The sequence below is a fragment of the Sciurus carolinensis genome, chromosome 18 (genome assembly GCF_902686445.1).
Source record: "Sciurus carolinensis chromosome 18, mSciCar1.2, whole genome shotgun sequence".
Classification (NCBI taxonomy): Eukaryota; Metazoa; Chordata; class Mammalia; order Rodentia; family Sciuridae; genus Sciurus; species Sciurus carolinensis.
The window spans coordinates 41305156-41313106 of record NC_062230.1 but is presented as its reverse complement, the minus strand read 5'-3'; positions in this window follow the sequence as shown (position 1 = coordinate 41313106).

Genomic DNA, 7951 nt, shown 5'->3' with positions numbered 1-7951 from the left:
CAGGCAAGCACAGAAATCCTGGCTTGGGCTTTTGAGTCACCAGCCCACCTCCCATACTGCTGCCTATCTGTGGCATGTGCCTGAGGTGAGCATGTGCAGAGACATGGCAGGCCTAGCCCCTGTTGCCTACCTTTCTGGGGACTTAGCATAGTGCTGGATGTCCAGGGTTGGTGTGTGCAGGAAGTGGGTAGCATCGACAGTGGCTACTGGAGTGTCCCAGTCTGCCATGGGCCATCCTGGTCTATTACTGTGCCTCAGGGTAAGGGCCAGGGTATGGAAGCCGCACTGCTAGTCCAACACCAGCCACACTGGGTCCTGACAGCAGGTGTCCATAACCCACCAGGACAGCCTGAGGTCAAATGGTGCCTACACTGGAAGCTTCCTTGAGGCCCCTCCCCCAGCCCATTCAGTCCCAGAACTTAGAGGAGACAGTGGGTGACCACTGGGCCAGCAGTAGATAGCCCTCATGGCACAGCAGGCAACTATATGTTCAGGGAGACCTGGGTGGGCTGCACAAACAGCAGAACCTCTGAAACGTTGGTCTTGGGCTACCTCCCCACTCCCGAACCAGGGCCCCAATGCTTGCCTCAGTTCTACAGAGCTGCTGCCACGGCCAGGCCAGGCTCTCGGGGTCAAGTCCACGTCCATCCTCTTCCTGGCCCACGGTGGTAGGTGTCCCCCAGCCCTGGGACCAGAACTGGACCCTTGGGTCTCCGGCTCCTTGGGGCCCCTGCCCTGCAGGGACAGGAAGGGAGTCAGGAAGCCTGCAGAAAATGCACAGCCCTGCTAGAGTGGATTGTGGTGTGAACATGAGGGACAGTGTTGGCACAGGGTGGTGGAGGCAGGACCAGAGGAGGGAGCTCTGTAGGCCTCCACCCAGGGCTAGCCTAGAGAGACTGGGGAAAGCTCTGAAAAGGAGGCAGTGGGTAAAGTGGGACAGAAGAGGCTGGACACCTGAGGAATTTTCAGGAAGCAGGTTTATTGACTGCAGGGTTCAGAGGGGGCCATCACCTAAAAATTCTTCCTCTGAGTCTAGAAATTCTTTGAACTTCATGCCCAATGGCGGGGGCTTGGAGGTTCACATGACAAGTGCTTTGCATTCCATCCTCTAGACCAGATGGAGGTTTCAAAAATTTTTTTTCCTGCAAACCTGCCATTTACAAAAAGAGAAAACTACCAACCACAATGCCCTTCTGCAGAAGGTTTTGCTGATAAAAAGTTTTCTGACAGGCTAAGAGAGACTCACATGCCACAAATATGTTGGGTGTTTCTGTTTAATTATGGTAAATGTCTTCTGGGTGGGGGTCTCTGGCCTCCTTCACAGGCATAGCACTGGGGGTCTTGCTTCTGAGCACTTGGCACCCTCCTTTCAGGATAAAGTGCTTTTGGATGTGAACACCTTTGGGGGAGCTGGAGTTTGCTACTAAAGGCTTGGATTTGATTAACTTCCTTGACATTTATTCAGTTTTTCCAGGAATTGATCAAACCCTTCAAAGCGAAAATGATGTTGTCTTCACGTAGACATAAACGGAATACTTTGAAACAAAGTGACTTTTGTTTGTCGGCTTGACTGAGGAAGACCATTTATAAACAGAGACCTGAAGAGAATCACCTGGGATGCCCATGGCACGTGTGCAAAGGCGGGTCTGGCTATGGGGACACAGAAGGGGGGGTAGCTGCAGAGGGAGACAGCGAGTGTCTGAGTACCAGCTCGGGGGACGAGGAGGGCAGTTCTGGTCTTAATCTGGAGCGGTAGGGTCCCTTCCCTACCTCCATTGCCCAGTTCATAGGTGTGGGAAATGGAGGTGGGCAGGCAGGCTAGGTCTCTAGTGGGGCTTGGAGATCTTAAGTGGCTTTACCTGTGGTTCTAGAATTGGACTCAAAATGTTTCCAAATGCTGTGATGGGAGAATTTTGATGGTCCAGTGCCAAAGATCAAGGCCAACCTTGACTGCCAGCCAGCGGCCTTTGTGCTACCCGCCTGGCCCCAGGGCCCCTGAGTCTTTTCTGTCAGTTCTGAGTTTGGGTGACAACAGGAAACCTAAGTACCTATCCCAGGTATTCATGAGGGTCTTTGGTGAACAGCAGAATTATGAGTGAGCTCCGCTTTCTTCTTTACACTTCAGGAAGTTTCCGCAGTGATACTACTGTTACAATCAAGCCTCTGTAGCAGGCTCCATCTTCCTCTCAACAGCAGTATGAATTAACCCATGGGAGCAACATGGCAGCAAAGGTGAGGAACCGCAGGGATAGAGCTGACCTTTGGCTAGTGGCAAGCAGAATGGCAGGCCCAGTCTTGTGCCTGCCACATCTTATGTCAAGCCCTCTGTTGGCCTGGAGACAGGCGAGATGATGCAGCCACCTTCCTGAGACTTGTGCTCTGTCTTGGGCTTCCTGGGCTGCCTTGCTCCTGTGGTCACTCTGGACTGGGGTCTTCCTGGGCCCCAACTCTGCATCTAGCAACCACTTTAGCACTGACACACCCCTTGATGGGTCCTTCCTCCCCTGCCCTTGCGCCACTGCTCTCTCCCAGGCCAGCATGTTGGACCATCCCTGCTACTGGAGTTCTCTGTCTCTGGACAGCCTTGCAGCCAAAACTGGCTCCAACACAAGCTGGGCTAGGGGGTGGGGACAGGCTCACATGACCCCGCTCCATTGCCAGCCAGCACTGAAACTGCATGAATAAAGGTTGACACAACTGTCGCTGCAGCAACAGGTGTCCCTGATGGCTCCTGCTCCCAGGACACATCTCAGCCCAGGTGGGGAGGACCCGCCCAGAGGGGCGAAGGTGGAACAGTCTTGCTGGCTGAAGCCACTGCGCCTCCCCTCTGAGGCAGAGGTCAGAGCTACAATCTGTCCTAGGTCCACTAGGCCAGCCTCTTGCTTGTCCCCGGGCAAGCACACCCACGTCCCCACACCAGCAGAACTGACACAGCACCCCAAGTCCCTGTGGACCCGTAGGTCTCAAAAGCTGGGCTATCAAGGCCAACCAGAAAACAGTGGCACCAGAGAAGGGTGGGGTTCAGCCAGCTCTCCACTCCACCTGGGGGACCCCACAGTGTCTCCCTCCCAGGGTACCGGCCACACCCTCCCACTAGGGACTGACTACTGCTGTTCTAAGGGAAGTCCTCCTGCACAGCCTTGTGGAAGCATTGACCACAGGGCAGGTGGAGTGTCCCAGGTTCCTGGGGGAAGGCGGTAAGAGCAACCTGCTGGCACTCTCCAACTCTGGAGCCTCAGTGACAGTGACAGAGTGGCCATTGGCCCAGTGCTTGCCTATGTCTGGGTGGGGCAGGGACCTCTTAGCTAGAATGTCTTTATTGGAAAAGTGAGGCGCCTGACCCAGCCTCACTGCCTCAGAGCTGTGTGATCGTCCAGAGATAGGCCTGAGTGGCAGGAGGGAGCTTACAGCGGATATGGCCCAGGCAGGTGTCTCAGGCCTGTCTTCAGAGAGCTAAGGGGTTCTTCTTAGTCTCAGGGCCATTGCCCAGGACTGGTGGTGTCATCTGGTGGTGGCTTGGCCTCGAGGGCCTTTTTAGCGGAAGTCACATGTCCCTGGCAGCCTCAGGCCTCTTGTTCTCTCCCCGGGCACACTTGCTGTCCTGCTCACAGACCCTTGCCATTCCCTCGCTGGATGCCGTTCCCCATTCTGACAGCCTCTGTCCACACAAGCCCTTCCAGGTTTGGGGCACCCTTAAGCCCCTGCTGTCATTTTCTTCTACTTCACTGTCCTCAGTGACCCCCAAACATGCATGGTCCCAGGGAGCAGCAGCTGGAGACCAGGGGACATCCTTTTGGGGGTGAAGAGGTGGCACCCAGGTAGGTAGCTGCCAGCACCCTCAACCTGCCTAAGTCCCTCCTTCTGCCTGTGCCCCTCCAGTCTGCTGCCCTCACACTGCTGTCCCAAGATGTCTCTCTCGGCTGCCTAGGAACGCTGTGGCCAGTGCAGCCAAGTTCTGAGTATGTGATTATGTATGCCGGGGTCCCTACAGCCCCTTTGTTGCTGTAGAATCTGTCATGGCAAACAAAAGTGCACTGGATTAGCCACAGTGGATTAAAAGATTTGCTTCTCAGAGTTTACCTAATAACCTAACAATCGCATCAACAGCAGCTTTGAACCCCCAGGATGCCTTGCCAGGCCAGCTGAGAGCTTGAGGCTCTGTGGGCAGCAGGAGTGTGGTTGGGGTGGCTGTGTACAGCCTGCCCACAGGCAGGCCTGCCCCCCGGCTGCTGCAAGCTCATCTGGGCAGGACATGGGGAAAGGATCAGACACGAATACCAAGTGGAAGCCCAGGCGGGGGACTGGGCCCTGCCAGGACCACCTTCCAGAGGGTGTGAGTGTCAGGGACCAGGCCTTGCCTGTGCCTGGCCCCCAGATGCATCCACGCATGTCATCGCAGCAAGGACGTGGGCAACATGGAGGGTGGCCAAGGTGGGCAGGGGACACACCACACTTGGGCTCCACTGTGCCGCAGTGCAGGGTCCCTCTGCTGTCACCCCATATCATGTGCCCCTGCTCACACACATGCACATGTGTGCACACATTTGCACACATGTGCACACACACTCACATGCACACACATGGCCCCTTTGATCTCCAAGGGGGCTCCATTGACAGGCTCCTAATCGCAGCTGCCTGTGCAAGGTCTGCTCTGAAGTCCCGAGTAATGGGATTTGGCGCTTCTGATCCATCTGGGCTGGCTGCTCCCTCTTATATAGGTGGACATTTTTTTCTATCGCTTTTTTCTCCCCCTTCTCAAAAAAATGCTCCTTAAACCGCACTGACTTGATACGGCTTGTCGCTGAGCCCAGACACGGTGGCCAGGACGCCAGGGCCCAGGCCAGTCGGGAGCCTTTGATGCCGCTTCTGTGTGAAGTCTGACGTGGGAGACCTACCAGGGTGGTTTTTGGGTCCGTGGTGCGGTGGGATTCATCTGCCTCCTGTGCTTTCCTTTGTTTCTCCCCCTCACCCTTCCTTGGGACATGTGGGAAGAGGGTCCAAGGGCGAGGGTGTGAGTGGGTGTGTGTGTGTGTGTGTGTGTGTGTGTGTGTGTGTGCACGCGTGCACGACGGAGGGTGGGTGGGCCCAGGGAAGGGCCGCAGCCACAAGAACAATGGGCTGCAAGACCACGTCCATCCACCTGTCGGCCTGTTTGTCCGTCCATCTGTCCACCCGCCTGGCTTACCTCACCTGCCTGGCTCCACACGCCTGCTCGCGCCCCACCATCCTGCTGTCCGCCATGATGGGCTCGGCCAGCCGTCCAAACACTTCCAGCCACTCCAGGAAGCGGGTCCCTGCTCTTGGCCACTGTGTGGCTGGGAGGCAGAAGCGTGACTCTAGGCTGCAGCTCGGGCTCCCGCCGCCGATTGGCTGAGGCAAGGACCAGATGACGGGCCTCGGAACCCTATGGTAGCCATGGCAACCAGCCCCTTTAGACACCGCCACCCCCAAGCCACTCCTGACTGCTGAGGGAGCAGGCGGCGCCGCCAATGGGCCCATGCCAGGGTCCTATTGGAGGGGTGATTGGGTGTGGCTGCATGGTAGCTGCTTCCAGACAGCTCTTGAGCCTTTCCGTGTGTTTCATGCATGTCCAGTGTGAAAAGGGCCTGTTCCCCTCATGGCTTGTCCCAGGTCCATGTCCTGTGTGACCCCTGGTGGAGGTAGGAGCAGTCACCTTGCAGTCCCTTTGCAGCCCTGGCTGAGAGGACTTCAGGTCAGGCTTGCCCCAGGGGCTGAAAACCAGGCCCAGTCTGGTGAGAAAATAATGAGTGGGCAGTGGTAATAAGAGCAAGGAGAGCTTTCCAACCTAGGTGGGCACTGCCAAGCTCTCAACCTACCTCATAGTCAAGAGCCTGCCAGCTTAACCATGCCTGCAAATCACTCTGCTCTACCCTCGCTGGCTACTGCCTGTTGAACATATGGACCCATGGTTGTGATTCCCTCTCAAGAGCCTTCAGAGGTCCCTGGCCTGGCTCTGCTCTCTTTGGACCTTGTGTCCCCACCAGGCAGGACTCTGACCTGAGCCGCACTCGGCCACACACCTGATTGTGCCTGCTCCCCCATGACTGCAAGCCTTCTGGAGTGCAGAGCACTCTTCACCTGCAGAGCCCATCGGCCCCCCAGCAAGGCTTTCTTGGATGTCTCAAGACCAGCCCTGATCTCAGCAAAAGTGTCACGTAGCATCCCTCCATGGGCTGACCATCTTGGGAGCTGACTTGGAGCCACCTTGACCCCATCTCTGTGACCATCAGAATAGGCTGGCCCGTCTGAATGCCCTGGAAGTTGCATCACCTGGTCCAGCACCTTACAAACACCTCCTGAATGCCCTCGAAGCCTGCATCCCAGTTCTTGGCCCAGGTACGAGGCACATTTGCTGAGCAGAATGATTAGTTTTAGGGCTAAAAAGCAGATACAAACCTGGGTTCCCAGGAAGAGGCTAGGGCTGCAGCAGGCCCCAGGGGTCTGTGAGGTCATGAAGGTGGCCCCTGCCAAGGCCAGAAGGACCTAGGAATGGGGGACCTGGTACATAGGTCCAGGGGCTCCTATATCCAAGGCAGCTGGCTTTGGGGTGATCCCGGATCACTAGGCTTAGGATGGATATGGTCACTGCTGGTTTGAAGCTATGGCCAGTCTGAGCCATGGGACTTGAATTGCTTCACAGGTCCCTGATTTGGCCTGACCTGGGCCCAACCTGAGCAGCCCCACCACGAGAAAGAACCCTGAACTCACCCAGCCTTCCCGCATGCTGCAACCATCAGCAGACAGGTCTAGTCCATGGCAGAGTGTGGGTGGGGATGCTGGCCCAAGTCAGCTGGCAGCAGTTGGAGAAGATGGGTCCCTTCTGGGGCATGGCAGGGGCTGGTGGGGGCTGAGTGTCCTGCCCCAGAAACAGCCAGGAGGACGTGGGGCCCTGGCAGTAGGGGGAGTTCACTGGGCCCAGGGTTCCAGCTTGGGACTGGCTCACAGGGCTGGAGGGAGCCTGGGGACACCACATGACCAGACCCCATCTAAAGCTAGTGGAAGGTTCTGGTCGTCAGACCAGTGGCACAGGCAAGGGAGAAGGCGGCAAAGGACGCGAGATGATCTGACATGCGGGCAGATGTGGCTATGGGTAGGGCCTCGTGTTGGCTCCCTGGGCTCTCAGCACACACTGGGCCCACCAGCCACCCCATGTCCACGCCACCCTAGTTGCTCTTCCTGGCCTGCCTATCCCATCTCTAGGTGGAGTGATGGGTCACTTCTTCCTGGGCCTCCATTACCCAGCTATAGCAGCAGTTATGGTCCATTCTGGTACCCAACCTCTTTTCCACATTTATAGCCCCTTTGACACTGACCTCAGGCTCTGCCGTTGTGAACTCATGGGGATGTGTCTTGGCCCCCGAGGGCTCCCAGAGGACTGATCAGATCCAGCTAATTCAGGGGCGAGGGCCAGCACAGGGCAGCTCTGCCTTCCGCAGGTTTGACCTTGGTCAGCACAGACCCCTCTGTGGCAGGCCCTCAGACAGCAGGAAGGAGGCTGGCAGGGGTAGTCCATGGGCACAGAAGTGAGGGTGGAGGGGTGCAGGAGACGTGGACAGTCATCGGGGCTCGCAGCTCAGATCCTGCTTCCTTATCTGTGCAAACGCACGTGTGCTTCATGTGCGTATATACATGTGAGTCTAAGGAGACGCAGTCCTTGTGCCACTACAAGCTCAGAAGGTAGCAGCACAGTCAATGGCTGGTGCAGACTCTGGCCCAGACCTAGGTTAGTTTCACTGAGGACCACCCCGTCCTTTTCTGAGTCACAGCCATCCGTGAGAATCTGACACAATTGACACTGCCTCCCACCACAGAAAGGCTGCTCTGGAGTAAGTCAAGGTCACATCCAGCATCCACCTAGTTTGGTCCTAGTCTTCCTGAGGGGAAAAGGAACAGTCTTGGGCTCCTGGAGGCTGCCCCGCCCCGCCAGTGG